At 43.0% G+C, this 24,759-nt stretch overlaps 1 protein-coding gene across 2 annotated transcripts in view; it reads right to left on the minus strand.

Annotated features, from left to right (window-relative positions):
• The window catches only part of CLDN10 (claudin 10), a 171,209-nt gene that overhangs the window by 126,940 nt on the left and 19,510 nt on the right, over positions 1 to 24,759 (minus strand). The window lies entirely within an intron of this gene.

Genomic DNA, 24,759 nt, shown 5'->3' on the forward strand with positions numbered 1-24,759 from the left:
AAACAGCAAAGATGCCTGTGCTCTACCTCCTGTGAGATCAGTGGGGCCAGTAGATTCTCACAAGAGCAGGAACCTATAAACTGCATGTGAGGGACCCAGGTTACCTGCACCTTATGAGAATCTAATGCCTGATTCTCTGAAGTGGAGATTTAATACACTCTAATCATCCCAAAACGATTTCCCACACCCTCTGTCCATGGAAAAATTGTCTTCCAGGAATCATCCCTGGTGCCAGAAAGGTTGAGAACCCCTGCAATTATATTTCTGAGCCACTTTGCCTTGGCATCCTGCCTCCGTCCTCCCTCTGCCCCCGCAAAGGAGTCCTTTTATTGTGGGTACACCTTTCAAATGGAAAGTAACCAACCCGGAGCCTGCTCCCCCAACCACCCCTCTAATCAGGCTCTTTCACTGGGCCACCTGTCCTAATCCCCCAGGCCAGGTATCAGACAAGTAGGGATAGCCCCAGTGCCCCTGAGCCTGACTGTTATGCCCCTGAAAATGACTTAAACTAACCAGCCCTGAACCTGCTTACCCTGCCTCACTCATTTCTTCCTGTGAGAATCACAGTAAACACTCTTGCCACCATGTCCCCAGCCCCTGCCTCCTGACTGGTGGTGCTTCTCTCTGTGGTCCCCTGTGGCACAATGTACCCCCCATCTTGGGATCTGAGAGTAGCAAACTGTCTTCTCAATGGCAAACATCTTCTGATCTGTTGCCTTCACCATACCTGAAATAATAGTAGAACCTACTAGAACAACTCCTTCTATTAAGAGGGGAAGAGGAGCTGGGTCCTGATCTTTCTGCATCTTGCTCCTCATCCCAGTCTTGGTCCGGTCCTCACTATGCTGCTCATGGTGTGAACACCAGACCCTGCACACACACAGGAGAGCTCAGTGCTCATTTATGAATGCATAAATGAATAATGTGGTGAGAAAAACTCTGAGCTTGGAATTTGAGACCTGGCCCTGCCACCGGCCAGGCATGAGACCTTGACCAAGTGATGACATCCCTGAGACCCACTGATTTTTCTTATTTTGTCCTGTCATATCGGGTTGAGACCAAATGAGATAATGTGTTACAGTCCCTGTTTGTCAACACAGTGGCATCCTCCATTCTCCCTCTATCTCCTGCTGGTCACCATCGCTCAGGGTTCCTGCCTTGCTCTTCACATACTTCCTGGGAGGTCCCATCTATTCCTGTCTTCAAATCTTTATCGGCAGCTGCCACGGTCTGAATATTTGTGTCCCCTCAAAATTCATATGCTGAAATCCTAGGGCCTAAGGTGACAGTATTAGGAGGTGATTAGATCTTGAGAGTGGAGGCCTCATGCAGGATTAATGCCCTATAAAGGAGGCCCAGAAAGCTGCCTCAGCCTGCCACCAGGTGAGGACCAGGTGGAATGAACCTTGCTGGACACCTGCTCTGCCAGCACCTTGATCTTGCACTTCCTGGCCTCCAAATCTGTAAGAAATAAATTTCTGTCATTTATGAGTTACCTAATAAGTATTCTGTTATAGCAGCACAAACAGACTAAGATGCCAGTTCAGACTCCCTCTTGAGCTCCAGATACGTCTAACTAATCCCCCATGTGCATCTCCATCTTATCCATCATGTTCAGCGCCTTAAACATCAAGTTTATCCTGTCTTTGCACCTTCCAAACCAGCTCCCTCCCCATGTATCTTAACACTCACTATTACTGCCCGGAGGGAGAGGTGATAGAGTGTGAGGGGCATAAGCTGGCAGAGATTTGGGACAAGCCCAGAAGACCACCTAGCACTCTCAGGAGGCAGTGTCAATTATAAGTCATGTCACAGAGGGTCATGGTGCTCCAGTTCCAACAGGCAGAGAGAGAGAGATCCAGGGAACTCTGCCCTGTGCAGGTGGGCTTGGGACCTGGGGGCAAGAGAAGATAAACCACAAGGTGGTTTTGCTGAGATGTCACCCACAGAGGGGCCTAGAAGACACCTTCCTAAAGCTGCAGCCAAAGCATGAAGCTCAGAGACCTCACCAGAGGCCCAGAGACCGTCTGGAGCCCTTTCATGCTTTCAAACTCTGCTGGCCACTTCCCTGCCTAGGGCAGGAGCAGGGAAGCCCACAGTTGGCGGGGGGCTTAGTTGGCACAGCTGGGGGGACTGGGATGAATTCTGGCACTCTATTCCTTGGCAAACAGGCCGGGAGCTAAGCAGCTCATCTTCCCTCTCCTGCAGCTTAGTAGAGATCGTGCTCTGCAGATCTGGTCAGGGCCCAGAGAGATCAGGCCAGTTACAGCCACTGGGCACCAGACGCACTCCTTTTGAAGCAAGGCCATTTTTCCCACTAGAGATGTTCCCTGACCCAATCCCTACAGATAGGTGGAGTATGAGGGTGCAGGCATGGGGGTGTCCTGATGGGGGCGGGGGGGCTGCTCCTGCCTGATCCAGGCTGCAGGACAGCATCAAATGTGACTCCTACTTCCCTGCTTACAGGTTTCCACTGGAGCGTGGCACCTGCATGTGTATCCTTGACCCCTAAGCAGAGGTGATTGATTCACCTTGTCTCCAAAACCAGAACCCAAGGGACCTGCAAAATTTGAACCTTCTTCTTCACCAAGACTTGATTTATACTAATAGTTCCTCAGGTCCCATCAGCCTCAGCCCCCTCCACCTGTCTGCCCTCACCAGGCTCCAGATCCCAGTCTCTCCCCAGCCTAGAGTCACCTGGTCCTGCCTCCATCGCTCTCCTTTCCACCCCTAGAATGCTCTTCCAAAGAGACAAATCCACCAAGTAGGTCTCACTCCTGCCCGGCACTATCCAGTCTCTGCTTGCCTCTTCCCTCCTCCATTCCTGGTCCTCAGTTCCACCAAGGCGAGAGACGCTCACCAGTGCCCCGGGCGCCTCCCTGCCTTTCCGAGCAGGCAGTGCCTTCTCGCCCCTGTTCCTGCTCTCCTCCTGCCACAGTTGGGGCTAACCTGGTGCTGCCTTTCCAAACTGATGAGGCCATTCCCGGGAGTCTCTGTGCTCGGGGCAGCCTCTTCTGACCCCATCTGCACCCCTGTTCTATTGCATCCCACTCCACTTCTTTATTTCCTAGGTCTGTTTCCTCCAGTGTGGGTGCGCTGCTTGAGGGCAGGGGTTTGTTTCCTGCAAAGCTTAAAAGCCAACACAGAACTGGCCCTGGAGTGATTTTTTTGGACATGAGTTCCTCGGCGATTCCCCAGTTGTGGTCTCTGGACCAACAGCATCACCATCACCAGGAACTTGTGAGAAATGCACATCTGGCCCCGCGTGGCCCACCTGCCCGGTCGTAGCTGCATGGGTGGGCCCAGTGCTTCTAGGGGAGTCTGATGCACTCACGTTAGAGATCAGCTGAATGAAACAAATGAGAATGTCCAGGGATATGATGGAATTTGCTATCATTATTCAACCTTGACTGATTTACTATAGGGGTGGTGAGTGCTGGAGGGCAGAACTCTCCTGTGGCCTGCAGGCTGCTCAGCCACTGCCATCTCTTCCTTAGCCCCTGTTATGTTGTGGTGGGTTTTTGGCTTTTTTAAAAGATAGGGTCTCCCTCAGTCACCCAGGCTGGAGTGCAGTGATCACAACTCACTGTAGCCTTGAACTCCTGGGCTCAAGGGGTCCTCCTGCCTCAGCCTCCTGAGCAGCTGGGATGACAGGCATGTGCCATCACACCTGGCTAATATTGCTTTTTGTAGACATAGGGTCTTGCTGTGTTGCCCAGGCTGGTCTCGAACTCCTGGCCTCAAGTAATCCTCCTGCCTCCCAAATTGTAGAATGTATCATTCTTAATACATATTGAAGGCCTCAGGAGTAATCCAAGGAGAAACCCACTGCCCAGGAACAGCCCTTGGGCCAGGGTTGAGACATGCAAACAGATCTTTTGGTCATGGTACCGGATTTCTCATCCCACACTCTCAAATTAAAACCATTCTGCTAAGGGAATTAGCCCCTGTTACCTTACAGTCTGTGTTTTACCTGTAGTAACAAGCATTTCATTCTATTTTAAAAATGTAGTTTAAAGGAATTAAGGATGAGTTTCTTTAAATCTTGTATTTTTTCTCATGTTTTTTTGATATATTTGTTATTGTTAATATCTGGAGTTTTAAAAAGGAAGACAGAAGCTTATTTCTTGAGCCCTTTAGGTGCAAGCTGCTTGTTATTAATGGATTTTTTCCTGGGGTGTACAACCATGGCTGCTTTGTGGGTGCTCACCATGGGGGTTTGTGATTACTCCATGGAAAACTCTCACAGGTTATTTTAGAAGCTGGGAAATAACCTCTTTAGGACTGAAGAATATATCCAGAGAGCAAATGGAAGTTCTAGTGAGCACTTTTAGAGGGCCCTGTGACGAACTCTCATACCATCTCACCCCACCTTCCTCCCTCGTTTGTTTTGAGATATGCTCTCTAGGCCGAGCTGCAGTGGCCGAACTTCATCTCTCTGAGTTCCTTGAATTCATCAAACTCTCTGTTGCTCTGGACCTTTGGACCTGACTTTCCCCTGCCTGGAAACACCTCTCCCCTATTTCCCTTAATTAACTCTTACCCTGGGTCACAAGTGAAATATCACTTTGCCCGGTGACCTACCTACTCCTGCATGAGGTTAGACTTTTACCCTCTCCGTCCTCAAGCTCCTTGACTTTCCCGTACTGCTCCCTTCTCGTCTTCTCTCCACTTTCAGCTGCATCCCCTTCACTTTTCCCTAGTAGCTATTTCAGAGCCTGCCCACCACAGGGTCTCTGGTGAGTGCTGGATGATTTAGATGAAGCAGCATCTAGGCTTTAGGTAAAAAACGTTTCAAGTCCCCAGTTGGTCCACTTACTTCCCTCTCACCCTCAGTGACTAAGGATTCAGCTGCTAAAAATCACTGGGCCAGGCACGGTGTCTCATGCCTATAATCCTAGCACTTGGGGAGGCTGAGTTAGGGAGGATCCCTTTAGGCCAGGAGTTTGAGACCAGCCTGGGCAGCACAGTGAGACCCTGTCTCTATAAAAATCAGAGAAGTTAGCTAGATATGAGGCTGAGGCAGGAGGATGTCTTGAGTTCGAGGTTGCAGTGAGCTGTGATGACGCCATTGCAACAGAAAGAGACTATCTTCAAAAAAGCCAAAATCAAAACAAAACAAAACAAAAAACTCTTGAGTGGGAGGGGAGTGTTGGTAGCAGGGACAAATGTATGACTTAAATAGGAATGGCTGGCGAAAGAGGGTAGCAAAGATCTTGGCAACTCAGGATGTATCTGGCCAATAGGAAGTTGCTTTAATTCCCACAGAGATTGCCTTCATTTGTGAAGAGAGGTCCCTAGGCTGACAGGGCCATGGAGACTTTCCCTAAGGGCTCACTGTGGCTTATTCTCTGATATGTTGATCTCTGTGGGCAAGGCTGTTGACAGAGACTGAACTTGGACTTAGAGGAAAAAGGGGAGGGAAGTATATGATGTGTCTCTTTGTATAAATGCTTGCCACTCTCTGCCCTGAACAAGCCACTGTAATTGGAGCATCACATAAATAATAGAACACAAAACTCTCAGCTGATCTGGGGGTTAGAAAGGACATCAGGACCCATCCTTTGACCTTTGCAGGAATTATCTATGCAGATTTCTGGTAAGGATTCACTAGCCTTCAGTTAGTTCTCCACCTTGCTAACTTATGAGGCAGCCAGTTCCATATCTGGAGAGTTTTAATAGTTGGAAAAGCCTCTCTAGCCTTTATTTGGTAGTGGCTTTATTGAATCAGAGAAGTGAATAAAGACATTTACCATCAAGACAATAGAAATTATTTGAAGGCAATGTTATGTTATTTCTGAATAAAATACAGTGGCAAGATGGTTTCTACAGTCACATACCAATGGGGCCAACCTTGGGATGTGGTTGTCAGACATTTGCAATAGAGCAGAGATTTACAACCAGTGTGCAATGAGAGGATTTAAGTATGCTGCAAAAATTTTAAAAGATCATTAACTAAATTATTTTCGAAAGAAGATAAAAGCACAGTAAGTATATTCTTTCTTTTACTCTTTTTTTTTTTTGAGCGATGTAAGTGTGCCGTGGGAGTTTAACTATAGGTTCAAGTGTGCCATGAGATTAAAAAAAGGTTGAAAAACATTGAACTAGAGACTCCAGTTTTCACAGTGTACCAGACACATGTTCAATTTATTACCTGGACAAGTGTTTTTTAAAAAGTAAACAATAGGGCAGTGCCTGTGACTCAAAGTAGACAATAGGGCAGCACCTGTGAACCTGCCAGCCCCATATACCGAAGGTGGCAGGTTCAAACTCGGCCCAGGCCAAAAAAAAAAAAAAGTAGACAATAAAGACTACCTTACTATAAATAGTTACTATAATAATAGTTACTAAATAGTACTATAAATAGTTACTAAATAGTTACCAAATAACTGACCAAATGTCTCACAAGCATTTTTTGAGTATGCTGAGTCTTGAGATGAGGCTTTCAGAATGGGCCCCCTTTGCTCACTGTGAAGAGGACCAGATCCCACAGCATTCACCCAGGGAAAGCAAGGGAGACAGCAGACTGGTTTCCAGTTATATCCCTGCTACTAGCTAGCTGTGTGACTATAGGCACGTTACTAGACTCTGCTGGACCTTAGATTCCTCTTCTCTAAACAGAGGTGATTAAACCCAGTGACCTGCAAGGCTTAGTACCACACTAACCCTCAGTGGTGCTGGGACTTTGCACTTTCCTCCTGAAGCCTAAAACTTCATTTATCATTAGCAAGGATATAACTCCTAGTAAATATAGATACTTAAGTTAAAGTAAATATTGTAACTGTGTTATGTATCCTTCCCTGAATTAGCAGAAACTTGAGTTAATAAATTGTTGGCTACAGCACTCAGACCATAACATCTCCGGGGTGCATAATTTCCCCTTTAAAAGGTTGCTAAAATTACCTAGATGTCAGCTGAATCTAGACTTTTTAAATGCTTCTATTTTTAAACCCCAGTAATGGGACCATATAGTCCTAGTGGTGAATATGCCAAAGGGAAAAGGGAAGGAAGGAAGGAAGGAAGGAAAGAAGGAAGGAGAGGGCGGCGCCTGTGGCTCAGTGAGTAGGGCACCGGCCCCATATGCCGAGGGTGGTGGGTTCGGACCCAGCCCCGGCCAAACTGCAACAAAAAAATAGCCGGGCGTTGTGGCGGGCGCCTGTAGTCCCAGCTGCTCAGGAGGCTGAGGCAAGAGAATCGCGTAAGCCCAAGAGTTAGAGGTTGCTATGAGCCGTGTGACGCCACGGCACTCTACCGAGGGCGGTACAGTGAGACTCTGTCTCTACAAAAAAAAAAAACAAAAAAGAAGGAAGGAGAAAAGGAAAACAAAACCAGAAAACTGTAAAGAAATCTGAGATGGTTTTCAGTAATTATCTTTTTAGCACTTTTTTTTTCTCTCTGATGGTAAGGTATGACTATTACAAAAAAAAAAAATTAATATACTCAGTAGAACAAAATTACCTAATTTCATTAGGAGCCAAGATTTTTAGGGCAAGAAAAAGAGATATAAATATCAAATCAGTGAAGTTAAATAAAATACCTTTATCCTAACCTTGAATTGTAAATATTAATAAGAGCACATGATGTATTTTGTGTTAAAAGAATATATTTTGGGGGCAGCACCTGTGGCTCAAAGGGGTCGGGCACCAGCCCCATATGCCAAAGGTGGCAGATTCAAACCCAGCCCTGGCCAAAAGCTGCAAAAAAAAAAAAAAAAGTACATTTTTCTAGCTCTGTCAGCCCCCAGATCGTGCTTTCTAAATACTGTTTGCACTAAAAGGAACAGAGTTGTCTAGAGAAATCTCAGGGATGGACCAAGAACGTCTTGTCACACCAACAGGCAAGGCAGCTATCAAAGACCACAAGATCATAACAAAATGAATTAGGAGCCAGGTCAAAGAGCCATTGGCAAGAAATAAGACAATTTCAAAAATAAAAACAAGAACAAAACCCTGAATCTGATCAAGCAAACTTTTGGATCTATATACAAGCTTGTAGAAAATGCATCCTTCAATGATTAATTTTATTTGTTAATTTGACTAGGCTACAGGGTACCCAGATATTTGCTCAAATATTATTCTGGGTGTTTTTGTGACAGTGTTTTTGGAAGAGATCAATATTTAAATTAGTGGATTAAATCAAGCAAATCTTCCCTGATTGGATGATTGTAGACATCATTCAATCAGTTGAATGCTTGAATAGAATAAAAAGTCTGAACTAGTCCAGATAAGAGAGAATTATTCCTGGGGCCAGTGCAGTGGCTCCTGCCAGTAATCCTAGCACTCTGGTGGATAGCTTGAGCTCACAAGTTCAAGACCAGACTGAACAAAAAGCAAGACCCTGTCTCTACTGAAAATAGAAAAACTGAGGCAAGAGGATTGCTTGAGCCACAGAGTTAGAGGTTGCTGAGAGTTATGACACCATGGCACATGACCCAGGGTGATAGCTTGAGACTCTGTCTCAAAAAAAAAAAAAAAGAGGTGGTGCCTGTGGCTCAGAGGAGTATGGTGCTGGCCTCATATGCTGGAGGTGGCGGATTCAAACCCAGCCCTGGCCAAAAACTGCAGGAAAGAAAGAAAGAAAGAAGAATTATTCCTACTTGACGGCCATCCAACTGGTACATCAACATTTGTCCTATCTGTGGATTAGAAGGGAAATGTCAGCCTTTCCTGGGTCTTGAGCCTGCCACAGCTAGATGGGAAATACACTTTGGCTCTTCTGGTTCTTTCTGCTTTCAGGCTCAGGTGGGAACTCCACTGTTTGATCTCTTGGGTCTACAAGTTGCTGACCACATATCTTGGGACTTGTCAACCTCAATAATCATGTGAGCCAATTCTTTATAATAAACCTCCACTCCCTCTTTATGGCCACCCTGTCCTTATATACACACATACATATATATTCTATTGGTTCTGACCCTCTGGAGAATTCTAACTAATCTACACCTCCACAGGGATGTAATCAACAAAAACAGTATGCTATGGGACATTCTATAGACCTACAGAAATGTTTGTACTTCAACCAATGATTTGCATTTAAAAAGACAAAAGGGGGGGGCACAGAGACAAGATGGCTGACTAAAGCCAGCTTTCCACAGAGGCTCCCATCCAGAAGGAGAGTTAAAGGACAGAAATTTAGCTAGTAACCTGATGGATTAGAGCTGCACCAAGAGAGAAGGTTGAAGAAAGCACATCAACCCTGCTGAGGTGAGCTGAGACCCCAAGGATATAAACAAAAGGTACAAAATCCATCACCAAGCATACAGGAGTCCCTTCCCCCATGAGAACAGCTTGGAGTACCCCATAAACAAATGAGCAGAGTTCAAAAGTCCTCTCATTATACTCCATGGGACAGACCCTCTAAAAACAGAACCTACTTCCCCTACTAGGGTACCATGGTGCTTTCCTGCCAGGCATAAAACTATGTAAAACTATACATTCTCTACCTGCAATTCTGAGCTCCCAGCACTTCCTTCCACTCTCACTCTAAGGTCTGGAGGCCTGTCCCCCATGAGTCCAGATTCTTGGGTGTTTTCTCGAGAGATGTGGACAGGGCCTGAACTGCTGCTGGTCAGTGCTGATTCTATGGCATGGGAGTGAGGAAAGGACAGTTGGCTGAGAGGGAACCACACAGGAGCAGTGGTGCCCCGAGGCACAGAGCAGCAGCCATTTTGGCAACAATAGGACTCACCCCTGGATATTCGAGTCACACCCCCTATCTCTCTGGGCAACCAGAGGAGGCCAGGCATCTTCTCAGGTGGCAACCACTGGCAGAAGATCTGGGACGGAAACGCAGGCTCCACCCAGTACCGGCCTGGGTGGACCATGGGGACTAGAAAACACACGTGCAGTCCCGGCAGATTTCCAGAGCGGGGCTGACCCAGAGGACTGCTTTACTGAGCCTAAGACATACCCGGGCCTCAGGGGATCATCAGCCTAGACAAAGGAGGGCAGGAGGCTAGAACTGACAGCTAACCATGCTGCGAATACAAACTACTGGGTAGCAGCAAAGACAGGGCCTGAGGTTCAGGTTCTGTGAACTCAAAACAGCTTCTCTTCTACAGGGGAATTTAGCCAGGACAGAAACAAATTCTGCAAAGTTGTTCTGTCAGTAACATCAATCAGGGGCAGGGATGGAACTGAGTGAACAGCCCAGCCTCCATCAAGCACCCAAGGTTGTCAGGCCTCACCTCCCCCTGACAAATAGTGGCAGAAAGCAGCAGCCTGGCTGAGTAGACATAGATATCCTTGTGATTCAGGCAGGTGCAAACCCCTGGAGTATCTGCTCATTGGAGGCAACTGGGTCACAGCCCTGTGAGGTTATCAGTGACTGGGTGTGACAGAGGTGCAAGGTGGGGAAGGAGGCATCAACCTTCCCAGACTAATCTATTTGCTGGGTGGGTCCTCCTGACCTCACAGAGCACCAGAGCCAGTCATATTTGAGTTGTCAGCAGACGCCTGTGATCTAGTCACCAGAGACCTTTTAAACTCTCCCACCTAACACAGGTGCTGACTGAGACAATTGATTTGGACCTTTTAAACTGGGCCAATCACCTGAGGACTATCCAAGTGGTGCCCTGGGTGTGTGGTTGTAGGAAGGTTTGATTTTCCTTTTCCAATTGTTGCCTGTGGGGGTGGAATGACTTAATTGCTGGTATTTCTCCACAGCTGAGACTTCAACCCAAAGTAATTGTTTCACTAGGGTCAGACAGACACCAGCTTAAAACAAGACAGAGCCACTTAGCACCACCACACCAAACAGGTCCTCAGTTTCTCAGGCCATAGCCCTGTATAGGTCCTCAGCAAAGCTACAGGGGGAAAAGGTACAGACACCAGTCCCAGCTTTTGGGCAAAGGGCTGGTTAATCACTACTCCTGGAGTCCCGAACCCAACTTTTCTTTATCCACTCATCCAGTCAAATGTTGTAAAATAATCATGGGGTGGAATCAGTGGGAAAATTCTGGTAACATGAATAACCAGAGTAGATGGTTATTCATCTACTGAACACCGCCAAGGAAAGATATGGCAGACGTAACTGAAAATCTCATTCATAAACAGATGGCCAAGATGTCAGAAATGGAATTCAGAATTTGGATTGCAAACAAGATTAGTAGAATGGAGGAAAAGTTGGAATTAGAAATTCAAGGAGAAATTCAAAACTTGTCTCAAGAATTCAATGAATTTAAAGACAAAACCACCAAAGATTTTGACACATTGAAGCAAGAATTTGCAGCCCCCAAAGATCTGAAAAATACAGTAGAATCTCTCAATAACAGAGTGGAGCAAGCAGAAGAAAGGATTTCTGACATAGAAGACAAAGCTTTTGAATGCTCCCAAACTCTCAAAGAGGAAGAGCAATGGAGAACAAAAATAGATCATTCTCTCAGAGAGATCTGGGATAATTCGAAGAAGGCTAATATCCACCTCATTGGAATACCTGAAATCAATGAAGTGGCTTTGCAAGGCACAGAGGCTCTTCTCCATGAAATTATGAAAGAGAATTTTCCAGACATGCCAAGAGATTCTGAAATTCAGATACCACAGTTTCAGAACCCCAGCATGACTCAACCCAAATAAGACAACCCCCAGGCACATCATAATTAACTTCACTAAAGTTAATATGAAGGAGAAAATTCTGAAAGCAGCCAGACCTAAGAAAACCATTACCTACAAAGGAGAGAATATTAGAATGACAGCAGATCTCTCTGCTGAAACATTGAAACATTTCAAGCCAGAAGAGGGTGGGGTCATCAAATTTTAATCTCCTAAAACAAAATAACTTTCAACCCTGGATCCTATATCCAGCTAAACTGAGTTTCATTTATGATGGAGAAATTAAATACTTTAATGACATTCACATGTTGAAGAAATTTGCCATAACCAAACCAGCTCTTCAGGATATTCTCAGACCTATCCTCCATAATGACCAGCCCAATCCTCTACCACAAAAGTAAACTCACTCACAAACTTTTGATCAAACTCTGACTTCCACAGTGGCGAGAGGATTAAAAATGTCCACTGGACTTTCGAAAATCTCGATACCCCAAATTTTACCAGACTTATCAATATTCTCCATTAATGTGAATGGCTTAAACTGTCCTCTAAAGAGGCACAGGTTGGCTGACTGGATACAAAAACTCAGGCCAGATATTTGTTGCATACAAGAGTCACATTTACCTTAAAAGATAAATATAGTCTCAGGGTGAAAGGATGGTCGTCCATATTTCAGGCAAATGGAAATCAGAAAAAAGCAGGTGTTGCGATTCTATTTGCAGATAAAATAGGCTTTAAACCAACAAAAGTAAGGAAGGATAAGAATGGTCACTTCATATTTGTTAAGGGTAATAGTCAATATGATGAGATTTCAATTATTAATATTTATGCACCCAACCAGAATGCACCTCAATTTATATGAGAAACTCTAACAGACATGAGCAACTTGATTTCCCCCAGCTCCATAATAGTCAGAGATTTTAACACTCCTTTGGCAGTGTTGGATAGATCCTTCAAGAAGAAGCTGAGCAAAGAAATTTTAGATTGAAACCTAACCATCCAACATTTGGATTTAGCAGACATTTACAGAACATTTCATCCCAACAAAACTGAATACGCATACTTCTCATCAGCCCATGGAACATATTCCAAAATCAATCACATCTTACGTCACAAGTCTAACCTCAATAAATTTAAAGGAATAGAAATTATTCCTTGCATCTTCTCGGACCACCATGGAATAAAAATTGAACTCAGTAACAACAGGAATCTGCATAAACATACAGAATCATACAAAAACATGGAAGTTAAATAGCCTTATGCTGAATGATATCTGGGTCATAGATGAGATTAAGAAGGAAATGGCCAAATTTTGGGAACAAAACGACAATGAAGACATGAATTATCAGAACCTCTGGGATACTGCAAAGGCAGTCATAAGAGGGAAATTTATAGCACCACAAGCCTTCCTCAAGAGAACAGAAAGAGAGGAAGTTAACAACTTAATGGGACATCTCAAGCAATTGGAAAAGGAAGAACATTCCAACCCCAAACCCAGTAGAAGAAAAGAAATAACCAAAATTAGAGAAGAATTAAATGAAATTGAAAACAAAAGAATTATACAACAGATCAATAAATCAAAAAGTTGGTTTTTTGAAAAGGTCAATACAATAGATAAACCTTTGGCTAACCTAACCAGGAAAAAAAGAGTAAAATCTCTAATTTCATCAATCAGAAATGACCAAGATGAAATAACAACAGACTCCTCAGAAATTAAAAAAATCCTTAATGAATATTACAAGAAACTTTATTCTCAGAAATATGAAAATCTGAAGGAAATTCACCAATACTTGGAAGCACGTCACCTTCCAAGACTTAGCCAGAATCAAGTGGAAATGTTGAACAGGCCAATATCAAGTTCAGAAATAGCATCAACTATACAAAATCTCCCTAAAAAGAAAAGCCCGGGACCAGATGGCTTCATGTCAGAATTCTACCAAACCTTTCAAGAGGAACTAGTACCTATATTATTCAACCTGTTCCAAAATATAGAAAAAGAAGGAAGACTATCCAACACGTTCTATGAAGCAAACATCACCCTGATCCCCAAACCAGGAAAAGACCCAACAAGCAAAGAAAATTATAGACCAATATCACTAATGAATATAGATACAAAAATATTCAACAAGTTCCTAACAAACAGAATCCAGCAACACATCAAACAAATTATACATCATGACCAAGTTGGTTTTATCCCAGGGTCTCAAGGCTGGTTCAATATCTGTAAATCTATAAATGTAATTCAGCACATAAACAAATTAAAAAACAAAGACCATACGATTCTCTCAATCGATGCAGAAAAACCCTTTGATAATATCCATCATTCCTTCATGACCAGAACACTTAAGAAAATTGGTATAGAAGGGACATTTCTTAAACTGATAGAGGCCATCTACAGCAAACCCATAGCCAATATCGTATTCAATGGAGTTAAATTGAAATCATTTCCACTCAGATCAGGAAGCAGACAAGGTTGCCCATTGTCTCCACTGCTCTTTAACATTGTAATGGAAGTTTTAGCCATCGCAATTAGGGAAGAAAAGGCGATCAAGGGTATCCATATAGGGTCAGAAGAGATCAAACTTTTGCTCTTTGTAGATGATATGATTGTATATCTGGAAAACACCAGGGATTCTACTACAAAACTCTTAGAAGTGATCAAGGAATACAGCAGCGTCTCAGGTTACAAAATCAACATTCATAAATCGGTAGCCTATATATACCAACAATAGTCAAGCTGAAAAAACAGTTAAGGACTCTATTCCATTCACAGTAGTGCCAAAGAAGATGAAATATTTGGGAGTTTATCTAACAAAGGATGTGAACGATCTATATAAAGAGAACTATGAAACTCTAAGAAAGAAATAGCTGAAAATGTTAACAAATGGGAAAACATACCATGCTCATGGCTGGGAAGAATCAACATTGTTAAAATTTCCGTACTACCCAAAGCAGTACACAATTTTAACGAAATCTCTATTAAAGCTCCACTGTCATACTTTAAAGATCCTGAAAAAATAATACTTTGTTTTATATGGAATCAGAAAAAACCTCGAATAGCCAAGACATTACTCAGAAATAAAAACAAAGCAGGAGGAATCACGCTACCGGACCTCAAACTATACTATAAGTCGATAGTGATCAAAACAGCATGAACTGGCACAAAAACAGAGAGGTAGATGTCTGGAACAGAATAGAGAACCAAGAGATGAATCCAGCTACTTACCATTATTTGATCTTTGAGAAGCCAATTAAAAACATTCAGTGGGGAAAAGATTCCCTATTCAAAAAATGTTGCTGGGTGAACTGGCTGGCAACCTGTAGAAGACTGAAACTGGACCCACACCTTTCACCGTTAACTAAGATAGACTCTCACTGGGTTAAAGATTTAAACTTAAGACATGAAACTATAAAAATACTTGAAGAAAGTGCAGGGAAAACTCTTGAAGAAATCGGTCTGGGCAAATATTTTATGAGGAGGACCCCCTGGGCAATTGAAGCAGCTTCAAAAATACATTCCTGGGACCTGATCAAACTAAAAAGCTTCTGTACAGCCAAGAACACAGTAAGTACAGCAAGCAGACAGCCCTCAGAATGGGAGAAGATATGTTCAGGTTATGTCCCTGACAAAGGTTTAATAACCAGAATCCACAGAGAACCCGAACGTATAAGCAAGAAAAGAACAAGTTATCCCATCGCAGGCTGGGCAAGGGACTTGAAGAGAAACTTCTCTGAAGAAGACAGGTGCACAGCATACAGACATATGAAAAAATGCTCATCATCCTTATCATCAGAGAAATGCAAATCAAAACTACTTTGAGATATATCTAACTCCAGTAAGATTAGCCCATATCACAAAATCCCAAGACCAGAGATGCTGGCATGGATGTGGAGAAAAGGGAACACTTCTACACTGCTGCTGGGAATGCAAATTAATACACTCATTTTGGAAAGTTGTTTGGAGAACACTTAGAGATCTAAAAATAGATCTGCCATTCAATCCTATAATTCCTCTACTAGGTATATATCCCAAAGACCAAAAATCACATTACAACAAAGATATTTGTACCAGAATGTTTATTGCGGCCCAATTCGTAATTGCTAAGTCATGGAAAAAGCCCAAGAGCCCATCCATCCACAAATGGATTAAAAAATTGTGGTATATGTACACCATGGTATATTATGCACCCTTAAAGAAAGATGGAGACTTTACCTCTTTCATGTTTACATGGATGGAGCTGTAACATATTCTTCTTAGTGAAGTATCTCAAGAATGAAAGAAAACGTATCCAATGTACTCCGCCCTACTATGAAACTAATTTATGGCTTTCATATGAAAGCTATAACCCAGTTATAACCTAAGAGTATGGGGAAGGGGAAGTGGGAGAGGAGGGAGGGGGGAGGATGGGTGGAGGGAGGGTGATTGGTGGGATCACACCTACAGTGCATCTTACAAGGATACATGTGAAACTTAGTAAATGTAAAATATAAATGTCTTAACACAATAACTAAGAAAATGCCAGGAAGGCTTTGTTAAGCAGATGGATCTCAGAGGTTGGTAGGGGGAAAAGGTCTTCTTGAATCTAGTGGAGAATGTTAAATCTGCCTTGATTTTAAACCATGCCAGCATGAATGGCTTATCTAAGATTAGAGGAGCATAGAATGTAGAGTGTAAACTCCTATAGGATAGGAAGTATGTGTATCTTCCTTCTTTTCCACCGGCATAATTATTCACCTGCCAGGTAACCAATAAATTTTGGTAGTACCATGGTTCAGGAGCCATGGAGCAGCTTGGAAGTTTAGAGCACATACATGAGGCTTAGATTTGGTCTTCGGAGTCATGCGATCACAGCAACTAACTTAACCTTTATGTCTTAGTGTCTTGTTTATTGTTTTACCTCTGAAATTAGGATAATGACTGTGAGCTATGATAATGCCATTGTACTCCAGCCTGAGTGACAGAGAGAGACCCTGTTGCTAAATAAATAAATAAAATTGGGATAAAAATTCCAACATTACTGGCGGCACCTGTGGCTCAAGGAGTAGGGCTCTGGCCCCATATTCCAGAGGTGGTGGGTTCAAACCCACCCCTGGACAAAAAAAAAAAAATTCCAACACTACGTGGTGAGTATTTAAAAAGTATCTGTGGGCTTGGCGCCCATAGCACAGTGGTTACAGTGCCAACCACATACACCAAGGCTAAACAACAATGACAACTGCAACAAAAAATAGGCAGGCATTGTGGCGGGCACCTGTAGTCCCAGCTACTTGGGAGCTGAAGCAAGAAAATCACTTAAGCCCAAGAGTTGGAGGTTGCTGTGAGCTGTGATGCTACAGCACTCTACCCAGGGCAATGTAGTGAGACTCTGTCTCAAAAACAAAAAAAGTATCACCGGGCACGGTGGCTCATGCCTGTAATCCCAGCACTGTGGGAGGCTGAGGAGGGAGAATTGCTTGAGCTCAGGAGTTTTAGAGTCGCCTGAGCAAGAGTGACACCCCAACTCATGAAAAAAATGGAAAAAAAGAACCAGCCAGGCACCACTGTGAGCGCCTGTAATCCCATCGGCTTCCGGAGGCTGAGGTAGCAGGATGCCCACAGCCGGAGTCTGAGGTTGCAGTGAGCTATGATGCCACTGCACTCTGCTCAGAGGCAAAGGGTGGGACTCTGTCTCAACAACAACAAAAATTATCTGTGAAATGCTCAGTGCCTGGGACACAAAAATCATGTGATCATCTCCATGGAGAAGCACTCTCCATGAACAGCAGGCAAGGCTGCAAACCCTGGGGTCTCTCTTAGGACTCTCTGCTCCTTCAATGGGTAAATTTAGATTAGAGAACATCAAAATACCAACCTGAAAGGAACTATTATTCTTTTCTTTTTTTTTTGAGACAGTGTCACCATGTCACCCTGGGTAGAGTGCTGTGGCGTCACAGCTCACAGCAACCTCAAACTCTTGGGCTTAAGTGATTCTCTTGCCTCAGCCTCCCAAGTAGCTGGGACCTCCCAAGTACCTTGAACACGAATGTCTGATCACCTAATGAAATTTAATTCAGGCAACTTCAACAATTTATATTTAGCAGCAGGGGTCCTCAAACTTTTTAAACAGGGGGCCAGTTCACTGTCCCTCAGACTGTTAGAAGGCCAGACTATAGTTTTTTAAAAATAACTATGAACAAATTCCTATGCACACTGCACATATCTTATTTTGAAGTAATAAAACAAAACGGGAACAAATACAATCATGCGGCCGCATGTGGCCCGCGGGCCGTAGTTTGAGGACCCCTGGAACACTTAAATGGCACAAAGAAATAATAGCCCTAGCTGAGTATTCCCCCCAAAAACAGTTCTGCAAGAGTTCTTCAGCCTGAATTTTGGGTCACAGCCAAGGGGTGATTGTGTTCATGAAGAGGCAGAGTGATAACTTACCTCTGTCTGGCTGGCAGCTGTAAATTATGTCACACCATTAATGCTGGGTAGATGCTTTCACTGATTGCTTAAAAATATAACTATGAGGCTGGGCACGGTGGCTCATGCCTGTAATCCTAGCACTCTGGGAGGCCGAGATGGGTGGATTGCCTGAGCTCAGGAGTTTGAGACCAGCCTGAGTCAGAACAAGACCCTGTCTCTAATAATCGCCAGATACTCAGGAGACTGGGGCAAGGGGATCACTTGAGCCCAAGAGTTTGAGGTTGCTGTGAGCTATGATACCATAGCGCTCTGCAGAGGGTGACAAAGTGAGACTCTGTCTCAAAAAAAAAAAAAAAAAAAAAAAAAAAAAAAATATATATATATATATATATATATGAGTTCAAATGCTTTCGCAGGCAAAACAATCAAGGGAAACCTTAAGGGCTGTATTCTGGGCAGCAGTGTCCAACTTGTGGCCTGTGGGCCCACATGCTAATTTTCTAAGAACTTTTTTTGTTGATCTGTGGTATCAGATATCAGGATCTCACAAAAAATATGTACAGATCCTTTTGTTGCTAATCAGCTTTCATTGATCCTTACATAATTAATGTGTGGCCTAAGACAACTCTTATTCTTCAAATGTGTGGCAGAGAAGGAAAAAAGTATTCGGCTCGGCGCCCATAGTACAGTGGTTAACAGCGCTAGCCACCTATACCGAAGTTGGCAGCTTCAAACCCAGCCCGGGCCTGCTAACCAACAATGACAACTGCCACAAAAAACAGTGGGGCATTGTAGCAGGCACCTGTAGTCCCGGCTACTTGAGAGGCTGAGGCAAGAGGCTCGCTTGAGCCCAAGAGTTTGAGGTTGCTGTGAGCTGTAACGCCACAGCACTCTACCCAGGGTGACGAAGTGAGACTCTGTCTCAAAAAAAAAAGAAAGAAAAAAGTATTCCTGCTAGAGAGAAGTAGGCCTATGGTTGGAGGGCTTACTCTGTCTAATAGGATTTACATTCAAAACATTTCAGAAGCACCAACTACCCAAACATGAACGCTCTGAAGGCCCCGCTCCTTGGCAAGCAGCTTATGTCCTCTGATTAGTGGACAAGCATAAATTAGGTGTCTCTCTTTTTTTCTCCCTGACCCCAGAGATTGTCTTTTTCCTTCCAACGAGATAAATACCTTGCAGGAACTGGGCTGTTACAAGCTGAATTATGGCATCACAGGGTTTCTGAAGTTGCTTTTATTTTCCCCATTTCTGGTTGCTTCCAGCTCCCTTTAGACGTTCTTCCTTTCTTTTATCTAGTTAAAACTCAGCTGTTTATTTAGAATAAGATTGACCTTGACCACCATTTCTTTCTTTCCTTTTTGTTTTGGTCTTCTTTTTAAAATACATAATGCCTCAGACAGTTCAGTGTGTTCTGCACTAAAAGCCAACTCCCCTGCTAAGCCATTCCTGGGCCTTGATTTCTGTTTCTTTGCTTCCATCTTCTGAGTGACAGAACCACACACACCCAGATGCTGTGGATATACTCATTCTGGACCTCGAGATTTCCTTTGATACCTTAGCCTTTACCTTTATGAAAATCATTTACTTCTGAAAAATATTTAGAGATTAATCGAATTAACTCAATTTTTTTTTTTTTTTGAGACAGAGTCTCACTTTGTCGCCCATGGTAGAGTGCTATGGTGTCATAGCTCACAGCAACCTCAAACTCTTGAGCTTAAGTGATTTTTTTGGCCTCAGCCTCCCAAGTGGCTGGGACTGCAGGTGTCCACCACAATGTCTGGCCATTTTTTGTTATTGTTGTAGTTGTCATTGTTGTTTAGCAGGCCCCGGCTGGGTTCAAATCCGCCAGCCTTGGTGCATGTGGCTGGCGCCCTAGCTGCTGAGCTATAGGCGCTGAGCCAAACTCAGTTTTGTTTTAATAAATTTAAATATACAGAGTAGACATAAAGTTCATGGGCAATTTAAATTAGCTTACTAACATGAATGTTTACGTCCACCCTGTATTTCTTGACAGGCTAAATGAACAAAATATGTGGAAGTGGCTAGAGAGATTGTAACCTGAGAGTGACTTAGTGATAGAGTATTAAAAGATAATTTTTTTTTTTTTTTTTTGTAGAGACAGAGTTTCACTTTATGGCCCTAGGTAGAGTGCCATGGCATCACATAGCTCACAGCAACCTCCAACTCTTGGGCTTAAGCGATTCTCTTGCCTCAGCCTCCCAAGCAGCTGGGACTACAGGCGCCCGCCACAACGCCCGGCTATTTTTTTGTTGCAGTTCGGCCGGGGCCAGGTTTGAACCCGCCACTCTCGGTATATGGGGCCGGCACCTTACCGACTGAGCCACAGGTGCCGCCCTTTTTTTTTTTTTTTTTTTTGTAGAGACAGAGTCTCACTGTACCGCCCTCGGGTAGAGTGCTGTGGCGTCACACAGCTCGCAGCAACCTCCAGCTCTTGGGCTTACGTGATTCTCTTGCCTCAGCCTCCCGAGCAGCTGGGACTACAGGCACCTGCCACAACGCCCGGCTATTTTTTTGTTGTAGTTTGGCCGGGGCTGGGTTTGAACCCGCCACCCTCGGCATACGGGGCCGGCGCCCTACTCACTGAGCCAAAGGTGCCGCCCTAAAAGACAATTTTTTTTTTTTTTTTTTGAGACAGAGTGTTGCCTTTGGTAGAGTGCTGTGATGTCACAGTTCACAACAACCTCAAACTTCTGGGCTTAAGCGATTCTCTTGCCTCAGCCTCTCAAGTAGCTAGGACTACAGGCGTCCGCCACAATGCCTGGCTATTTTCTTGTTGTTGTTGCAGTTGTCATTTTTTTTAGCTGGCCCAGGCCGGGTTCGAACCCGCCAGCCTCAGTGTACGTGGCCACGCTCTATCCACTGAGCTACGGGCGCCACCCATAAAAGATAATTTTAAAAAGATAAAATTATGACTCTCATACAAATACACAAATGACCATCATTAATTCATTTATTATTTATTATTAAATGTTATTCATTCATGAAGGACCTAGTGAGATGCCACAACTGGTGTTACAGCCACTGTCTGGAAAAATTCTGTGATAGAGTTCAAGCGTTTCACAGAAAGCATTTTATTAAGAACAGGTTCTGCTATTCTGTATCTCACAGAAGAGCACGGAGTAAAAGCATTTGCACTGTGGTAGGAACAAGTGATAGCTTTGATTTAAAAAAAAGAGCTGTTGGCTGTGTGCAGTGGGTCATACCTATAATCCTAGCACTTTGGGAGGCTGAGGCTGGTAAATTGATTGCTTGAGCTCAGGAGTTCAAGACCAGCCTGAGCCCAAAAGTTTGAGGTTGTTATGAGCTATGATGATGCCAGTCACTCTACCCAGAGTGACTGAGTAAGACTGTGTCTCAAAAACTAAATAAATAAGCATAACTGACCTCAGAAATTTGATTTAAGAAGCTGAAATTGTTTTATCTCAAAGTTCTTTTCTTCTTTGGAATAATTCAGATCTTCAAGGGAACTGTGGGCTTCACAAATCATTAGTAGGTAAGGAAAATAATCTTGCAATAATAATGAAGTGTGGTATGGAACAGTAAAAAGAACACTAAAGTAGAATTCTGGAGACACCACCGTGAAATAACAAAAGCCAAATAATTTGTGGATGAGAATGAAGGGGGATCAAAGGCAAAGGAAAAGAAGAAAGTGACTTTTAGCATAAATAAAGGCTTTAAGAAGTATCAGTTCTTCCCTCTCCTGGACTGGATGACTCCATTATCAGGGGTAGAAATCAAAGAGCTATAGAATGGAGTGAAATAGAAGTACTGGAGCATTTTACTTGAACTTCAGTCATGGTCACACTATTATTTGAGAAGAGCAAAGAACGCAAAAAAGAAAGAAAGGAAAGATGAACGGACGTAATTACGTAAATGTTGTTTCTCCAACTGTGTGAGATTATGGATATCTGTTCTTGTAACCAAGCCCTTAGCTTGGTTACCTGACTTTGTCCATAGAAAGGAGGAGACATTTCTCCAGCCCTTGACCCTGAGTTCAGCCATATGACTTGCTTTGACCAATGGGATATCTCAGGCATGACACAATCAGAGGCCTGCGAAGCCACTTATGTAACTGAGCTAGTTCTGCTGTGCTGTTGCCATGAAAAGGATTTGGTGAGGCTAGCCTACTAGTCCTAGGAGGCAGGCAAGTAGAGCAAGGCTAAGTCATCCTAGCCAACCCCATCTAAAATCAGGCAACTCCCACCAGACCCCATATGCATGAGGCGAGCCCCCTGCTGAGCACAGCCTTGACTGGCTAAAATTCACAGGTGCAAGAAATGAATGTTTATTGTTATTATTGACTATTAGGATCTGCGGTTGTTTGTTAATGTGGCAGTTTTCTAACAATGGCTAACTGATATGCCAACTCCTTTTCACCATACCCTTATCAGATGAGAGAGATCTTTGGTTCAGTTTTGACTTCTCAACCCAGAGAGTACATTCCAGAACAGGGCCAGAGACCATATATACATGCCAGCTCCTCTTCTGTTTGGAAGGGATTCTTCTTTGGAAACCATTCATATGCCAGGCTAGTGACATCACCAGGGAAATTGAGGGCCAGAAAATGATCTCTGGTAATAGGGAGGAACCAAGGTAATTTCTAGCTGCAGATTATTTAAAACCAGAGGAGGAAACTAGAGAAGAGAACAAACAAGCAGTTGTAACAACAGTGAGTCCCTCTACATCACTATGTAATTTACCAAGTACAAAGCCAAACACATAACCAGGGCTCTTCTGTCAATTACCAAGACACCTTGTTCTAATCCCCCATGAGTTTCTACACACCTGGAAAGAAAAGAGGATCCATTCTACATACAAAATGAACTTCATAATATAGATGGTGATTGTTTCATCTGAAGCAAATTTTATTAGTATAAGCTTATGAAGCTATAAGGATTTAATTAAACTCAACAAATGCTTTGTTTTCTTTTTGACAAATACTTTTTGATCATTTATTTATGCTGAAAACTGGAGTAATGTCCAGAATGTGGATGGACTAGGAATCAATTTTGCCATCATATTGCAGGTTTAAGACATGGTCCTTCTTGGAAATGCATAAAGGACAACAGTAGAGGTTGCACAAGATAGGTACAATAAAATGTACTGGAAGACAGAGGAACAGGACCCAGATAAAGCAGGCAGAAGTGCTTTTGTGGGGGAACATGATGAGTTTGGTTTGGGACCTGTTCTGTTTACGACCTGATTGGGACTCCACTTGTCTTACATGGGTTCATATCAATTCCATCTTTCTCCTGTTACCCTTCTGCTTCAATCTTGCCTACAAATTTAAGTCTCCCTTGAAGAACAGAAGCAAGGACTTGTTTTTCTGTGATCTGCTCTTAGAAAGCAAGCAAAATGCCTTACAGGTAGAAGATGCTTACTGGCTATTTGTTGCATGAAAGTGGACGCATACTCAAATGCTCTTACTGGACTTTTACCTTTGCCTCTTGGAGTTCCTTAGAGGAAAGCAGGGTGGGGTAGGAGAATAAAGGAGGGAAAGGGGTAGGGAGAATTGTGGGGACAAGGAACAGGTATACAAGGTAAGAAAGACGTGTTAGCAGAACCTTGAAATAAGTTACCTGGGAAGGTAAGGAATGGGGAGTAAAGATGGCGAGATGATTTCCTAGATGTGCAGATAGCAAATGTAGCTTTATACTTAAAGGATGAAAATTAAAGTCTAGCCCCAGATGACACCCAAATGTACTATTCTTGACGTCACAGTATATAAAAGCCTCCTCCAGTGTGTTTATAAATGGCTTTGACTTTTTGGACTGATGCAGTTATTTCTATTGCATTGGGTAGCATCTGTTTTTATTACCAACTGGAGACTTCTGCTAAGTCATCTTGAAGTCTAATTTAGCTTGCACGACATGTGGTTTTGTAATTAAATTAAAATCGCAGGATGTTTTGGATTAGGAGAATATTCCTTCAACCAGGCCCAGGGTTAGTAAGAGAGTGTGACCTGTCTGGAATAGAATTCCCTCATCCAAAACATCCGGAACATTTCAGTGGATTAATTTGTAACTCACTGGGAGATTTTTGGGTCCAATTTGCTGAAGATTTTCCTGTCTGTTTCCATTTCTCTTTTCAATTCAGGTCAATATTCATTTATTCAAGTCTGTTATTGAAAATGATATGAAAAGTGTGACTGAGTCCAGTGAATGAAGAAAATGGCAGATAAAATGCCAGGAAAGGAAGAATGTAATGAGTGAATAAATAAGTTCATTCATGAATAAAGAATTTATTCATGAGTAAATAAATTCACTCATCCAACAAATGAACTTACACAGCCCTTATTTTTACAATGCACTAAGCTTAGTAAGTACCTGGACAAGACAGAGAGAAATATAAGCTACAGTACTTGTTCTCTGGAAATTTAGAATCTGGCTTATTTTTTATTAAAAAGAATTGTCATTGGATAGCGTAAGTCCAATTTATATTGGTGTTTTAATTAAGTTACAAAATTCACAAAGAAACAAATGACAAACAATTTCCTTATACTTCTAAGAAAACATTGAACATTTTCTGTAGGAAAAGGCTAATGAAATCACTTTGCACCACTGAATAGGATATGTGTGCATATTGGCTAGACAGAATCCAGTGTCCACTAGCCAGTAGGCTGAAAGAAGAGACATTTTAAAATATTTTTCCCATGAGAGGTTGTGGGAAATAATACCTAGAATAGCACATCAAGTGTACTTTTGTCTTTGAGCATTGCCATGAGCTTATGTAGCTTTAGAAGACATTATCTTTAGCAAAAAGTAATTGATAAAT

Source organism: Nycticebus coucang, chromosome 15, assembly GCF_027406575.1.
Source record: "Nycticebus coucang isolate mNycCou1 chromosome 15, mNycCou1.pri, whole genome shotgun sequence".
In the NCBI taxonomy this organism is placed as follows: Eukaryota; Metazoa; Chordata; class Mammalia; order Primates; family Lorisidae; genus Nycticebus; species Nycticebus coucang.